The 17,862-nt window shown below is 40.7% G+C and overlaps 1 protein-coding gene across 1 annotated transcript in view; it reads left to right on the top strand.

Annotated features, from left to right (window-relative positions):
* LOC124307487 (LIM domain-binding protein 2) overlaps positions 1-17,862 on the top strand; it is a 114,217-nt gene that overhangs the window by 31,278 nt on the left and 65,077 nt on the right. The gene's annotated exons all lie outside the window — the stretch shown is intronic.

Raw genomic sequence — 17,862 nt, 5'->3', positions numbered from 1 at the left:
TTCTTCACCATAGTTGGAGTAAATTGCAGTATGTATAGTATACATACATAATGGGCGGTACAGGTGGCGAAGTAAACTTCGTTACACGATCATTATCGGTTGCTCCTCCGCATTCGTCTCGCTTCGCAACTCAGGTGCGGGTAAAATGAATGTGAATCTGCGCGAAATACCGCCAAAGCGGTTTTAACTTTTACCCCGTACTGTACTCGTTTAATACTTACAGGTTGATCCCCACTCTTGACGAATGCATGCGAAGAGAAGACTACGATGCAGCATTTACCATACTTACATCCGTATTCTCATTCCGTGTATTCTATTTTTGACGTATTTTCCGTTTGTACGAATTTTGAATCGCTGCGTTTGGGTGAAAATACCGAGTACGTTGCATATATTTTAACACGCCTGTAGATTTTCAACACGATTTTTGGGGCACCCGGATTTCGAGCTACCTACTTTGGGCAAACTTTGAGCAACGTCATGGTGATTACACACGTTGTGTTCGAATCGTTGTGCTTAATGAACTTGTTTAATATACATATACGTGCGTTACATATGTAATTATACACTCGCGTATGGCATACTTGTACCTTTTCGGGTTTACAGTGTCAAAGAGTTTTGCTTATCGTTGCTTGGAGCAGGAAATTCTAGAGGAGCAGGTTGCGTAATTTATAAAATCGCGATCATTTCTAGCTTTGGAAATATTACCTATCCGTGTTTTCTGTATGAATCGTTGAATTTTATTTTTTCATCTGTTCGACTGAAGTTTCGAAAAAATGTACCTGCACGGTCGACGTTTTCGACAATTTTTTTTTTTCGTACGCATACACACGCGAATAATACAATATGGTTATCGTGATTTCAAGAGAAACGGTAAATAACATTCACACAAAGTAAAATGAAGTATCTAATGAAATTAAACTTTGAATTTCTTGTTACTCGGTTGATTCTCGCGTATGTGGTACTTTGGGAAGGAGGTGCTGAGAGGATATCGCCGGCTGTGCGGAGTTGAAGAAGTTCTTTGAAAGGGTCGTTTCGTGCGGTCGAAAAGAATCACCCTTACTTCGTTCTTGTATCTATACTGTATTAGAGACATTCGGAGGGAAGTTAGAAGAGAAGCAGAAGTTCATTCTCTTCTTGAGTTGTAAAAAAATTGCTGGGCAAATTGAGGAAAGCAATTATGTCGTTTATGTCTATGGTGACGTAGAAATGATTTTTCTTGACTCGCTTGTGCAGCCTTGCAGCAGCTTTTTAACAAGTTCATGACGTCAGACGACGAGAGTCGCCATGGAAACGTACTTTCTCGTTACTGATCAGCGTTACCAATTCGTCGCCCCAACCCCTGATACCTCGTGCCGTCTTTATTTTATAACCTTCAGGAAGGAATTTCATTAATTTATAATGCGTAGGTGCCACCCTACAGTCCGCCATATAGTATTAAGTAACAGTAGAAAGAAAAAATGGCTCTAATTTGAAAAAAAAGATAACAAAAAACAAAAAGAATAGAACTGTTATGAAAATTTGTCACATTAAATATGATCTTAAGGTCACTTTGTTCTTCCACCAACTTCAAGTCACCACACCAGTCACAATATTCCAGTACAGTACAAACATGACCGTATCAAAAAAGATCGGTGAAACGGATTAGATTTTACTGGTTAAAAGTTACGCAAAACTGATTTTTCGTTTTCCACCCATTAGCGCAATTTTTCGGTAACGGTGAGAAATTGAAACAGTCGTCGAGGACCGTGTAGTGTAGACTCCCAAGTGGAAGCTTCTGCTCTGTCGGTTCGTATCATTCGTAGATCTGGAAGATGGATGTGTGTAACAAGCTCGCCAAAGCGAGAACTAACCCTACGGATCGGCACAGAGTTGCAGAGAGTCACGGCTTCGGGTCCATGGGCGGCATCTCTTCCCGCACCTGACTCTCCTCAAACCTTCTCGATCGCCTGCGCGACTTATCTCTTGCATGACTTTCCGTGTACGACACGCTCGACGTGTGTTGCTTCGGTCCTTATCGCCGATTTGCTTCACTGGTCTTGCGCCTACGTCGACCATTATTTATAGCCGAATACCTGGATGATAAACGGCATAGCTAAATTGTGCATTGAAGTTATTTGAATACTCGTGGTTAACTTTGTCAAACGAAAGGGTTTCCAAGGTCGGATGACAAGTTTACAAAGGTTGTCAGTCTTTAGTCATTGTGGATATTGACGACCCTTTGATGTCGGATGTGGAAAGAATCGTTCGATGTCGCACCGTGTTACTTGGTGTTCGATCGAACAATCGGTTAAAGTTAAATCTAGCCTTTGCAAGTCCCGGATTTTTTGACTTTTAGTCCAACGACTTTGATAAAGTCACTCGAAGTTATTCGATGTTGCGTGGTACCGTTTAGAGATATTGGCAGTTGCACCTCGACTTCGGCATCAAGTTCCAAGGTGAAGAGCTATTCCGTTGAGTGTTTTTAACGCGGCAATTTAAAAAAAATGTATGCATTCACCCCTCGATATAAAAAATTTTAATTTCCCTTTCGGTTAGGTTACAGGGTCTTTGTCCGTGATGCCAGCGTCTCGTTTTTGACCAAAGAGGAGATAAAGAAATGAATGAATCTGGTTTTCTTCCACTCGGTTCACCTCGTACCTATTACCTTATACCAGTTTATTCCCACGATTCAACAACATGTAATACATATACCCCGTATACATAAACGATGCTTCGTGTTTTCTCTCGGTATTCTTATTCCCTATAATTGGTACAAAAATAGCGTACCATCTTTTTTCATCATCGCCGCCTAGGTGGAGAGTATTAAAAAATCCGGTGCGTTCTTCTCTTTCTTTCTTTCTTTCTTTCTTCTTTCTTATTCTTCATGATGTAGATGCGTTCTTGGAACTCGGGGTCCAGCCTCGGCCTCCGAGATACTTTCAGAGAAAGATAGAGAGAAAGAGAGAGAGAGAGACAAAAATAAGGGGAAACTGAGATGAACTGAGAATCCGAGAGGCAGAGAGAGAGAGAGAGAGAGAAACGGAGTTTAGAGGGCGAACTGGAGTAAACAGGACAACAGTTTGCCAGTTCAAGCATCGCGGTGTTGCCTGCCTGCGAATATACTGTCCGAATATGTAAAAGTAAACTCAGTTCTTGCCGGTATAAATTTTGTCCTCCCTTACCGCCCCCGAACTGACGCCCCCAAAATTTTTCACCCTCATCTCTTGGGGTGTAAGTACAGGTCTCTGTATTACCCGCGATACCTATATTCCGTCATTATGTTTCTAACGTATGTGTATCTCACTTCAATTTCCATTCTTCTCGTCTTACGCGAATCGTATCCAAGTTTTTACTTGATACTGCAATCTGACGAATGAAGTTTGAAAAGTATCTTTGGTAAATGGATAAGAACAAAAAGAGAAGTTGACATTTGCCAAATATTCCAATGTGCGATTTACCGAAATTTTGTCACGCGTATTTTAACAATCTCTATCAATATGTATATTCACAATAATTTACACATTTATCAAATAATGTAATATATATATAATTCTATTGCGGAACGTACGTAATTACACTTTGAATTTTCTCGTGTCGCGCAATCTCTCTCTCCCCTTCTCTCTTTCTCTCTATCCTCGCAGCGAGATTCGTTGTCAGTTGTTTTTCGACGGTTTAATAGCTCGTTGGACAATTATTACGCCGCGCCCTCCGGTTCGTCGTTCCCTCTCTCCTCTCGCCTTTTGCCTCCGGCCAGCGTGTTTCTCCTCTCTTCCTCTGCCTCCGAACCCAACCCAACCCAACCAAACCATAACCTAACTCCACCCTGCGCTCCTGGCTTCGCGTATACCTGTCACACTATGTACTTATCGACGTATACGTGTCGTACCTATGTACGTACCGAGCCTTTTTGTACATCTATGTGTATTATACGGTGTGTCTCTTCACGTATACAGACGCTCACGATGTCTAGTGTATATTATACGGTGTATGTACACGTTCGATACGTTATACACACACGTGCGCTTATTATATAATTCATATGTAGTATATTTACCTAGGTATATCCATAAGGTATAGTATGCACGATGTGCCAGTAACACATAGGCTACGTATGCTCACCTTCGGTATCGCATGTATACGTATATATGTATATATACGGTGGCGAGGCAAGTGTACGACGTCAACCTGTGTGGGACATTTCGTCATCGGTATGGTACAAGCTTTATGTATATTTGTACGTATGTACCGCGCAGTTTTTTTTTGTTTTTTTATTGTATCCTTTCGTACGTAAAATTTCGCGGGAGGAAATTTCCAGCTGCCAGGAGAGACGTGCAGTTTCGACGTACCGACCATGTAGGAAATTTGCTTTGAATTGTTCATACACTTTGTCGTACCGTGTGTAATATTTTAAGTATCACGAGGGGCGAACACGTGCGAGAAAAATTCGGAACGAAGAAAACGAATATCTTTGTCTGAAATAAGGGAAAAAAAGAATTGCGATCGGGCGATGAAGACGAATCAAAGAGGGAGGATCGGAAAAACTGCGATTGTTTGTGTTTAGCACTTTAGATGCGTCTGGATCTTACCGCGGCGTATAGTTTGGATGAAATACAGTTGAATTTTTTCATCAAGGTATATAATTATGCATAAATGATGTACATACCGTATAATAAGTATCGGTAAAAACATTCTAAAGTGTATAATATACTACGTGTGCAATGTATACTCACGTATGAAAACAGGACTCTGAAGGTCTTGTCCTTTTCTTTGTATTTAACAGTACATTTATTTAATTTATCTTGTTTTTTTTTTCTTTTTTTTTATTTATTTTTTTCTGTCGTCTCTTTTATCTTTCAGTCAACCGTTAATCGATTTTATCGATGTACGAATATGCGAAGGTGTCCATAGTAGGTATGTCAGGAATTTACTATATCTACACGCGTAAACTTGACACACGCCCGTTTCAACGTCAGCGATTTTTATAGAGATAAGGTTTTTGTTTTTTGTTATTTTTGAACACCCCGTGTGTTTACCGCCCCGCCTTCCCTCACTCCCTCCCCACCCTTCATTTCTCCTCCCTGTAATATATTTATGTAGAATCGTAGATACTCGCACATATATATGTATATACTTGTACATACATGCATAGATATATAGCCGGTTATGCCGAGAGGAGTCGCGTCGGCGTCGAGGGCGTCGTCGTCGTCGTCGTCGTCGTCGTCGTCGTCGTCGTCGTCGGCGTGGTACGCACACAACGCCCCCACGACTACACTTGTCCGCGGGTACGCGTTCACCCCAGGGTCTCTCAACCTGCTCGTGAAAACTACGTTCAACCACGTTCAACCATCTATGACGAACCCACTCGGTACCTCTGTTTCACATTGTAGATTTTGACTGGATTCGAAGAAGGTTCGCTCCGTTCTCGTTATTAGAACGGTCGCGGGGCTGTAGGGGAATTATCCGGTTAGAATTTTTTACGTGAACCAAGTTTTTTGAAATTCAGAATCTATAGGTAGTTTGGAACGTTTTTTGTACCTAATTTTAAGGCTTGAAATTGATAACTTACAACTAACTTTAGGTTTGATTAGTTTTATCAGAGAACTATTCTCTTGGTATCTATGTTGAAAGAAATTCGAAACTGCGAATTTTCCGCGAAATCTAGTTCTGTGTGCAATTAACAATCTATGTGACAGGTTATATCATCGAGCATATCTTGCACGTTTAATCTTTACTTCGAAGTTACGATAAAAACGATTCGAACATTGTTTCGACCGGATTGTTTGTTTGATACAACGTGGTTTAAACAATTTCGTTTTCGTCAGGCCGTGAGCCGCACTGGTTAAATAAAAATTGTATATATTCGTGACATAAATATATACCGATTGTGAATGTAGAGCATATACCTTAAACATAGTAATTGCGAAACGGTGGAATGTAACGGAAGCGAGATGGAAAAAATGAAAATTGAAGAATGATTGTGACTATTCTTGAGGGGACAAAAGAGCGGCGTTCGCCACCCTCGTATACCGTTTAGTATCACTCATATTGTCAGCGTAGCGAGAGACAGCACTCGAGGCACGTGCCAGAGAGACCGTATAGTAACCCATATATACCACGTGCGATCAGTTATGGTCCCCCGGTGCGTAAAATTCGCGAAGCGAATCGCTTTACCTTGGCGCGTGTTATCTCGGTCATTTTTATTCCACCAGACGAGTGAAAATTGGAAAGACGAAGGAGGGTTTCATCGTTCAATGCAGATTCTCTCGTCATCTCTTCTTCTACCACCTCTCCTCCTTCTTCATTCACATTTGACGAAATGGTTTCGAACGGTTTCCGCGAGATCTCACTGCACTAGGTATCAACTATCTTTTTCGTTCCAAATCATTGTCTTTCTTCAAGTCGCCCTTCTCGTCGACTCTCGCGCAAATCAATTACAAACCCATAATCGTTTGAAGACTCCTTGGGATAAGCCGTGAGTAAAGCTCGGTTTTGCGGGTGTGTGTTCACATACCTACTATCTACGGGGTTTGTTGGATAGGAGCTTTCAACGCTGGTTGGGTTCCTAGTCGGGACAAATGACCAGGCATGAAGCACCGAACCAATCGACTGCCAAGACATCATCGATGCTACTTCGTACGGGTTTTAACGTCGACTATATAATACCGTGTTTTGACACCTGTCAAATTCAGTTAGCTTTCGATGTACTTAAGTATGCGACGCAGCTGGACTATCGGTTGGTTGGTTACTTTGTTCGGCTCGGCCGTTCTTAGAAGACATGAATTTTATACCTTTGGTCATCTGACGTGTAGGATTAGGGAACGCCTGATAAAATCATGGGGGACGAAGAAGGAAGGAACAGAGGATGTGGAGCGTAGATATTACTTGTTTTACATAAGAGGTTGACTTTATTGATGTTGGTACAAGAATACGAAGTGACGTTGAAGATTAGTTTGAATGAAGAAATGTCAATTTTACAAAATCATCTTTTATTCCAACAATATATAAACATTATTGTAAAACGAAACCTATTTCACTATACAACCGCCGATCAATATGATAGTAACCATAAAAAAATCATAGTCTACTCGGTGTAAAGGTGTCTTCAACTCCTAATCGTAAGTTTTCTTTTCTTCTTCTCACGGTGGGGAAAAAAAGTCATCATTTCTGCGCCACTGTTTTCGCATTGTCATGAACGTTCTAGGGGAGACAAAGTGACATCTGAGACAACCGTACAGGGGGCACACACGAATTTATGATCCGTGGTATAATTCGATCGCTAAACTTGTTCCGACTCCTAGAGGATCCTGAACCTCGTCGGCTAATTCAATGGAATATTTTGACACCGCCCGGCCTCGGTGGTTCGAAGGTTCGGCGGCAGTAGCAGCACCACCACCACCACCATCATCATGAAGGGTCCTCGGTAGCGTTCGCAAAATTGGAGCACCGGCGCACCCTCATCCTCCGTTTCTCCCCCGCTTCTTGCTCTTCTCCCAGCGTCTACAGACACCGTTTCTGCTCATGATGATGCAGGTGAATGGATGGAAGCCCCCTTGGTTCAAGCACAAGTACAGTTTTCGGTCTCCTCGTCATCGCGTTGTTGTTCTGACGTCACCTACGGTAGTTATAGTTACCTTCTGAAGAAGAACTTACCGTGTGGCCGCAATCGCCTCTTCCTCGCCATCCTTACCGTCACTCAAGGAGCCGATCTGGACTCTGGAGGTGGATGAAACCACGGTGGTGCAGATCTCGGTTCTAGTCGCGCGGTGATCGCGGTGCACATCCTGCATGGTCTCTTCTCGTCTTTTCTCTTCTCCGACGCGTTCGCCGAGTCGTGTAATACTCGGACAATTTCATTCCATCGCGAATTCGCCGCCGCTTGATTCAGCCCAGGCGAGTTGCCCATGGCAACCCTCCGTCGACACTGACAAAGTCGTGTCCCTCTTGCTCTCTTTCTCTCTTAGCCACCGTTGCCGGCGGTCGTGCCCGGGGGAGGCACCTACTGCCAGGAGCTCTCTCCCTCTTCGTTGGGGGAAAAATTCAATCCACCAGTTAAAGGGGATGACCCTGTCTCCACGTTTGCACACACCGCAACTTTCTTCGCGTCGTTGATGGTGATCCAGAAGAGCTCCGATGACCGTGATGATGATGCAACCTCGCTTACCATCCTTCGTTTCACGGATCCGTTTCACCCCTCTTTTCTTTCAACCGGGTATAGAAGAAGGCGCGGAAGTTGTCACAGGATTTGACAGGTGTTCATATTTTCTGAAACTTGAACTTGTCAACATCCGTTGAGGTTCGTGTCAACGAATTATCGCATTCTTAGGCAGCGCTATGTGGACCAAAATAGAATAGATATTGGGAGATGTGTGATGGACTGCTTGTGAACTATATTTTTATTTATTTAACACTTCTGCAACAACAGTGGCACATATAATGCCATGTACTCGTAAATTTTTTCCACCATTTACAATCAATTTTTTTTATCGCTGGGTATACAACAACGACATATAAATAATGAAAGTCTTTTTAACGGAGAACGGGGAAAAAAACAATTGAACATATATATGCTCGACCGTTACTCTTCGTCTTTGGGAAAAATGGATGATACTAAATACTTGAAATTGTCCATAAAACACTGAACTTTTTTCTTCAAAGTTCTTTAAAATTCTTTTGCGTGGCAGCCAACTTAAAGAAACCGAGTCTTCGGTTGGAACGATACGCGTCTCGGGTGACGCGTCCGATCCACTCCCCAAGGCTATTTTTCTCTAACGATCCTTGTCGATTATAGTACCGAGTGCAGCAGGTGGTGCAGTTTCCTCAATCAGCGTCGTGTTGACGGAATTTGCATCGCGTCAATTTTTTTCTCTTTCTTTTTTTATTCCCTATTCGTCATCAATCCAAATTGTATTCTGACCTACATTTCGCTCGAGTCGTGGATCCGGCTCACTAGCTCACGTGTGCACGGGACTTTCCTTCGCGTCACCCTCATTACGTGCAAGGATTTTTTTTCAAATCTTGTCCTTTTAATTGCCTGATATTCTTTTATTTGGTTATTATTGTTTATTTATTTATTTTTTTGTCGTCGATTGTCTATCGTGTCAGGCATGCCCAAGTCCATTTACCTTCTAGACAAAGCTAGAGAATATCGGAAAGGTGGGAGAAGTAGGGAGAGAAAGAGGGAAAGATGAAGGGGAATAAAAAAACTGAGTAAAGCAGAGAAATGTCCGAGAGAAATAGGATGGGCCAAAGGGTGACGCAGATAGACCAAAAGTGGGATGAAAATAAAGAAGACTGAGAAAAGAGAAGAGAAGAGAAGAGAAGAGAAGAGAGCAGAGGAGGGAGGGAGAGAGAGGTACGCCACGAGTAGTACCCACCACCAACCCACCTATACCGATGCGGGAAACAAGCGGGAGAGCGAGAGAGAAGCATAGAGAGAAAGAAAAGAAAAGAAAAGAAGGGAGGAAAAAAAAGGTGCAAGAGGGGGAGGAGGGGGATCGCGCCGGCGGAGGAGGAGGAGGGTGGATGGTAGTATTCGAAATGTAGGCCTGCCACCCTACACTCCGACTCGGGCGAGTTCACCCTCCCGTCAACCCTGCCTTTCCCCCCAATCCCTCATCCCCCTGCCACTCGACCCTCTCGCCTCCTCCCCTCGTTTCGTTTCCTTCATAGGCGTAACAACAGCGCAAGGAGTTTTAAAGAGATGTCCGATGACGGTTCTCTCTGTAGATTATACAACATTTTTTTTTCTACAAATACTATCCCGTTCGCTTCTTAAAAAGTTTACCCCCCCCCCCTCCTAACGCCTCCTTTTTTTTTTTTTTATTTTTTAAACTTTTCCGAAAGTTTCGAGGATCTGTAAAGATATCGTTGGAAGATCAATTTTTTACAAAAACGTGACGAAGAAAATGTTTACAAATTGTTACTGAACGTATCATTAAGCTTAATTTATTAATATTCTAATCAGAAAGCATCTCGGTAAAGTAATGAGAAAAAAAATTAAAACAATGAATTGAAACTGTAAATAACTTATTATTAACAACTTTAGAGAAGTCGTGTGTTTCTAATATTATATAATCGAGAAATTGATATTATTACGTTGGATTCAAATGAAGAATAGCTTGACGTATTCATAAATAAATTTTCGATACAATTCATCTGGGACACATTTCTTATTGAGCAAACTTTCACGACCGTATTGTAGAATAACGTAGTTTTTCGGATGCAGGAATTTGATACATTTTACAGTTCGAAGATTTGTTTTATCACGTTTCAATGTTATTACAGACCTTAGACCCGACCGTTTTTAATATTTCAAATTTTCCATATTTCGTCTTCGACAAATTCTTTGTGAACACTAATCCGATGCTCACTTCTATGCATCATGAGAATTTTTCCTACACCAAGTTTGAAGTGAAATTAAAATTTCTCCACATAATCGAAAAGAAATAATGAACTAGCAGAAAAAAAAAGAGGGGACGGTATTGCGGGCAGTATGTAATGCATGGTTGGCTATATATCCTAGACCGGGGCTAATATAAGGGACGGTACTGCGTCATGGTATCTATAAGTAAGCACAAACTGGAAATTGTAGCGGCTCTTGAGTGTTTCGAATGTAACGAGAAACACCGCCACATATTATACGTATATCCCATACCACCAACCCCATATAGAGTACCACGTGTAAAACATTTTATGCGAATTCTCGTCCTGTGTCATATGAATATGTGGCGCACATACACGCGTATATTTCCACGGTTTGTACGAGTTATAAGTCGTTCGGTTAATTACGTCATACACAACTTCCCGCACTTGCGGTCGTATTTGTCGTCGCCTCTCCGAACGTTGCTTAGCGGAAGAAAGGTGGGGAAAAAATATGATCGGTGAGAAACGATCGACTGCAGGAAAGTCAAATACCCTAGATACGAAACTATGTATTTAAATACAAATTTTCTGTGTATACGTTACACCGAAAATATTGTTCTATCGTTATCCGGTTCGTGTAATTAATTCGCCACCGATTGCGGGTCGAGGACCGGTTATCTTTAGAAAAATAATTTTGAAAAATGAAAACATATTTTCTAGTCTGCCTCACCTGTACGACTATCTGTCTCGAATGTTTTTTCTTTAAATTATACAATTTTCTCATAACTATTTCGCAATCGATCGTTTCTTGCATAGGTACCCGTATGTAAGAGAGTGATCGGCGCAGTTTCGAATCGCGTTTTGGATGTCGAGAAGCTTACCGAAATCTTTCAGATACACAGGTAATTCCAATTGTTTGAAATACTTAACGGTTGAACGATTTCAACTCTTCACAAGATTTCCTGCGCTTTTGCAAAGTTTGTTTTTGCCAAATTTTAATTCTTATTTCGAACTACTTGTTTCTAAGATTTCTCGAAATGATCCCGCAATCGCGATTCTCATCTGTTGTCAACATTGAATACGATTTTCACTGAATACATGTAATATGCGGAACAAGCATGAATAAAAACGGAATGATTATAAACCTGAGGATATAATGCAAAATTTGAAAAATTTCCCGAAACGATTTTTTGTCTGAAAATTGTGACAACGCGAATTTGACGTAATTCGTAAGAACGACAATTTTTGCGAACGGTAAGATATAGGTACCTAAAAATAACGCACCGCGCGGGGTTTGCAATCTTAACACCAACTTCACGAACGCGCGGTTTTAATGTTAAACACATACAAATCGTGATCCATCGCTTTAAGTTGAACCCAAGTTCGTCGGCGGCTACGCCGCTGCTACTCGGGATTCCAGTCCTCCCTTCCCCTCCTTTATCCCCTCCCTACCCCCGTTCCTCTGTACTGCGACTGGAACCTGTTCCACCTCCCCCTCATCCCCCGTCGTCCCCTCCGCCCCTTTACCCAGTCCGAGTTTGTTCGTGTTTCTCTTCGGCGCGCGCGAGACTGTGCGAGAAAGACAGGACGAGCTGCAGAGAGTTGAAAAGAACGGGACGGAGAGCGTCGGCGAGAAGGAGGGAAAGAGAGAGAGCGGAACGTGTGCACGCGCTGCCATTGTTTGCCGGTGTGTGTCTCCTCTCCGCTATCTTTCCTTCTTCTTCTTCTTCTTCTTCTTCTTCTCGCGCGCGCCTCTCTTCCCTCGATTCTCACACAGTAAAGGAATAAAAAAAAAAGAGATGTAAGAAGCAGCAGCGGCAGTGAAAGAAGAACGAGAAGAAGAAGAAGAAGTAGAAGAAGCAAGAAAGAGAGGAAAAAAAATACGACACAAATAAAAAAAAAGTAGCTAGGGGACAGAAATCTAAGAAAAAGTAAAATAAGAAAGAAAGAGCGCGTTCTTTTTTGTTTCCTTTCTTTAATTCTTTTCCTTATTTTTTCCCCACTTTTTTTAAAAATATATACATACACACGTACACACCTCTTCGATCTCGTTCCTTATTTTCTCCATCTAGTTCTTTTCGTACCTATCAGCTAAGGTTGTCCAATATTATCATGGATAATAATGAATTGTATTCCATTCCATTCTCTGTCTCGTCTCCACGTACGTTAATACGTGCGTGCCATATACACACCTATATGTAGGTCCACGAATACCTGTAAGCCCTGAATTTTGCCTACGGAGCAAACTCAGCGGCTACGCGATCTCTTTCGGGCAAATGCAAGGCGTGCTGCATCTATCCCGATATTCCTCAAATGCTCCGATCCTTCCCTCACAGTCCTCTGTTAATACTTTCGTTTCGAAGCATTCGTACGCCGTTACACGTATCGTTCCCCAAGGGCCTTGTCGAAATCCTGCGCCTCCAATTTCTCGGGATACCAACGTTCAAGTGGTTACCGACCTTCGGTCTTTCGTTCGTCCTTTGATACTGAGTGACTAGGTTTTTTTATTTATTTTTTTCTGTTTACTCGACATTTTCACAACAGTGCAGAGACTGTTGGATTGGCAATCCTGGACACCGGACTTGTAATAGTTAGACGTAAGTGTAAGGAGAAATATGGGGGCTGGGTGACCCCACGACTAAGTAGATATCACGTAAGTCAAAGTCAACGTTCCCCAGTTATGCAATGTCAGAGAGTGACCAAGAAAGTGGATGAAAAATATCCTCGAATTCCTCAATTACGAGTGCATCCTTTGCCCAGTCTTAACGAACCATTAATTATATATAATACGTGTCAAAAGTTTGGTTAACCTAGACGGTCATCTTTATGCCCTTTATGCGTTTAATCAATGAGGTTGAAAATTGTTTACACAATCTTCGCGAAACTTGATATAAATTTTTTTTAATGAAAAATCGTTATTTCGCCATCTTATACTTTACAAACTATGAGTATGTTTTATTTGTCATTGTTTACCAAATTTCAGACATCCCTCAAGATGGGAATTATTAACAATTTTTCATTATCATCAACGTTACATATACATATACAGCATTGATTTTTAGTCCGATCGTCTCGTCACAATTTTCGTTCAAAATTCTTCATCATTTTCATAACTTTGAATATGCCTAATGAGAAACGTACTGTGACCGTGAAAACTGAACAACCGAAAGTGGGTTGGGGTAAGATTGCGAAGTTTTGCGTTTTGAGACTTGCGGGTATCTTTCAAGTTAATCAAGAAATATTTCACCGCCGCTGTCGCTTCTCGACCTCGAATTACACAAGTTGAAAACTACGCGTGGCCCCACCGGTCTCCTTTACACGCGTAATTATCAGGAGGACAAAGGTCAAGAAAGTTGACGTCTTATGGTCGTTCAGATTATTCATATTTATTTATTTTTTTTATTTATCATAAATATACAATAAATAGCCGTGCTCATTATGTACCACTATGTGTACATTGTTAGTTTGCGAGAAAAACCTTTCTTCTTTTCTTTACTTGGTTTCTTTTAAATTTTATTTTTTTTATTTTCTTTTTTATTCGTCAACGCTCTAAGAAAGCCACTTATACAAATTATTATTAGCATCGCGGAGTTTCGTTCGAAGAAACGGAAAATGAAAAACAAAATGTATGTGAATATACTTTATCTTGTTTCGTTTGAGCAACTTTTAATTTTCCTTTATACTTTTTCCTCTCTTCCTTTCTCCGCTCTCGCTCCCGTTTCCTCTGCTCCTACTTTTTTCATCCTTTTTTTCCAAGTATTACGTGAGCTCGAAAATATGTCAAAGCAAATTTTTTCCCTCTATGATCTGTAGATCTGTAGTCTGAGATATAAGGAATAGAGAAGAAAAAAGACATTAGTTAAAGGAAAAGAAGAAACTAGGGAACAGAGCAAAACTTGTAGTAATCATAATTATTAAATAGTGAAAAATGAAGAAGGATGAAGGATGATGAAAAATATATATTCGTAAGGCTTGAAATGTTCATTGCAGTATCGTATACGAAACGTCATTTGCGCATAGATACTCAAGTTTGACCTCAGAGTTTGAAGTTTTTAAACTTTTTTTCCCCATAAACTTCGATCTTGTGCGGGTTTAAATGTCTATCGAAAATTCGTCCTCGATAAAAGATCTTCAGATTAAACAAACGTTGTTCAGGTTAGAATTAAGCTTCGACTATACATACGAGACATTACAAAAATAATGATATTGAAACGAGCTTGAGATACTTTTATCAATGACGTTCGTGCTGCTCATTACGCCACACATAAAAATCAAAAATATCGTCGTACTCACCGAACATGTTTTGTTATTAATTAAAATGACTTACATCACGGCAATTTTTTCTTTTTCCATTGCAATCTCAAACGACCTTTCAAGTATATCATTTAAGAGAAAAAAAATTATTTCTTTCACGGAGGAGGATCGATTCTACAGAAATATTATCCTGCAGAAAGGAATTCAAGATTCGCATCAGAAATAATTCTGAATAATTTTCAACACAATACCCGTACGACACAACACAAACAATTTAAATGAAATTATGTTAAATTAAATTAAATGAAATTAAACTAAATTAAATTACATCAAATTAAATCGAAATGCACGAAACTGACGATTGAACGTATGATTATGAGACGATTCGATAATTGCTCCGAATTCGCGTTGTGTCAAAACACAATCTGCAGAAAAATATTTCTGTAGAACTGATTTCGCTATCTGTACTTGATATTCCTCCTACGTCCGACGTGCGCGATACATGCACGTATACACATCGATATAATTACCGATCGAGGATAATATTTAAATTTCGCGCTTTCGCGCTAGAGATTTCTCGATTCTGCGTATACACCTAGATACATATGCAATATGCATACATATGTATTGTATCGTATCAGCTACACGGATGTAAGGCTTCGACGCACACACACACACGCCTCGTACCCAGTGACATCGGTGTATGTATGGTGTTGGATATTCATGGTGGTTGCAGGAGGATGATGGGGGGGTAGATGGTGGGTTATACTCAGCGAACGACCCCCGCGGGGTGTTCGAGGGACGGGGAGGAGGGTGACGGTGGCGGGGGAGAGATATTGATCAAAACCCACCCTGGCACCAATCCCCGTGCTACGGCCCCGCTGGAGAGGTGGCAGTGGCCCTCCGGGGCGATCGACACTCGCCGATGTCAAGGGTGGACCGCCGCCCAAGGGGCTCGAACACCGCTACTGCGGGGTTGGGAATCACTGCCGCTGTTCTTATCGGTAACCCACCCCCGCGCTTTCCCCTCCTCCCCTCGTGTGTGTGCCTATGTATTATATTATATCCGTGTACCTATGTATTCACCCACCCACCCACCTACTCGTACCTACCTACAGAAATTCATTTATGTAGGTGGGCAACATGTATATATGTATACGTATATATACATGTATTTATATGTACATATTATACCCACGCGCATGTTCGTACATACAAACAGCGTTTAATGTATGCATATATGTATGTATACATATATATATATATATATATACACACACACACACGCATCTGTGATACGAGTAAATACAGTGTGTATTATACTATGCAGGTGAAATGGTCCGCATGTTGGTGGTTGGTGGGTAGTATTCGTAGATATGGTGTTCAGTCTTGAAAGTTAAAATTGTTTTAGTCGTATGAAGAACTTTTGTGGGTGACATAAGCACAAGTATTAAATTATTATTGTGCACACTTGACAAATACGTTTTACCAATCTTTTTTGTAGAGAACAATTTATTATGATAAAATCCGAAAGGTTCCGTCGTTGAGATTCACCGCGAAAGCGGAACTGTGCATTATTTTTTGATTGAAAAAAAAAATCATCGTTACAAGCTAATTCATTCTAAATGGATCGAACTCGGCGCAGAAAAAAAGTTGCAATCTTGTCGTATTTTTTTTTCTTCTTTGTTTTCAAGTTCCCGAAATGCCAATTATTCGAAAATGTCGGCTATACGTCGATTATAAGATAAAAAGTTCTTCATACTGGGATCGAATGATCTTTTCGTTGAGTCTAAGAATCACAGTCAATGAATTGTATACTTCGTTAGGTAGAATTAGTTCGTTACTTTGATACAAGGATGCTTGTTTTACGAGGAGTCGTTATTTTGCAAATTTACACGCGGTGGCGAGAGACTGGGAAAACCGGGAATAGTCAGTGAATTATAATGGACCATAGAAAAAAAAGTTTTTTTTTTTCTTTTATAAATCGTATTCATACTTCGACTATGTTTCGTAAAATTGGTCCGAGCTAATTTTCGGAAATGATGTTGTTCAATTTCTAATTATTTGTACGAAACGAAGCAATACTATGTGTCTTTAGATTCATATTCATGTATTCAAGGTGGACAAATTCTGGAGCTTTCAGTCAGAAAAGCCGACCAACATTACCCAAGTTTCGTGGTAAAACGTCAGGGAATTTGGAAATTTTTTTAACGGGGGAAAGTGAGGTCATTTTATTTGAACAAAATTTTCGTCACCCTTTTACGTGAATATCGGAAATTCGTTGTACCGTAATAAAGTGGAACATGTAATATCTACTCGTACTTTGTGAAGTTAACCCCTTCAAAGTCATGATATATATATATATATATATATCTATCAAAGTTTCCGAAATATATATTTCCTTATTTTTTTTTTCTATACGGGAATCATGTCCCACCTAAAATCGTAGTATAATTCAAGGAAAAGGTAATTGATTGGTGAAGATAATTGACGAACTATGAAAAAATGGAATAAATAGAGAGGATGAATAAAAAACGAGGTTATCGGCTGCTCACATCACACAAAGAGAGAGAGAGAGAGACGCAATTCGCGGATCGAACGCCGATGAATAACTTGTGAATTTTATATCCATATATCATGTAGATCCGCTTGAATGACGGATTCGTAGATCTTCAAATCCGTGGCTACACGGATAGCTGCTGCAGGTACCTAGGTACCTACCGATTAAATTAATCGAATCTCTGTGTTTGTACGTGCTTAATTATCGGTGTACGTATAACGCTGCGCGTACCTGCCACACGTACACGTATATACCGACGGTACATGTATATGTATATACATAAGCGCAGTTTCGTTCGATTCCGCTAAAAGCCATCGCCGAACGCCAACTGTTGAACGAATCGTATTTATAGATCATATGTGTGGTGTGTATTTTAACTGCGGTTGTATGGGATATGTGTAGTGCGATATGTACGTGTAGGAAGATATGAATTCTGCTGCGATCTCTGTAAAAGCTGAAACAATTTTGCCAGGGATGATATGGCAAAGTTACAACGAAAATTTGACACGTTATTTATATTTAACATTCAATGTGCGGAAGTAAGAAAATTTGTTTCTTTTCACCTGAAACAATAATCTCGCGACGTATTTCAAGTATGAAACAATAATGAAAACATTATCGTAGCATTCCGGTCAGATCGAAATATTAATTATATTTCGAATCAGCAAGATGGGTGTAACGAGGTCCTGGATGCAGGGTCGGGGTGG

Source organism: Neodiprion virginianus, chromosome 6 (genome assembly GCF_021901495.1).
Source record: "Neodiprion virginianus isolate iyNeoVirg1 chromosome 6, iyNeoVirg1.1, whole genome shotgun sequence".
Classification (NCBI taxonomy): Eukaryota; Metazoa; Arthropoda; class Insecta; order Hymenoptera; family Diprionidae; genus Neodiprion; species Neodiprion virginianus.
This window is presented reverse-complemented; position numbering and strand designations above follow the sequence as displayed.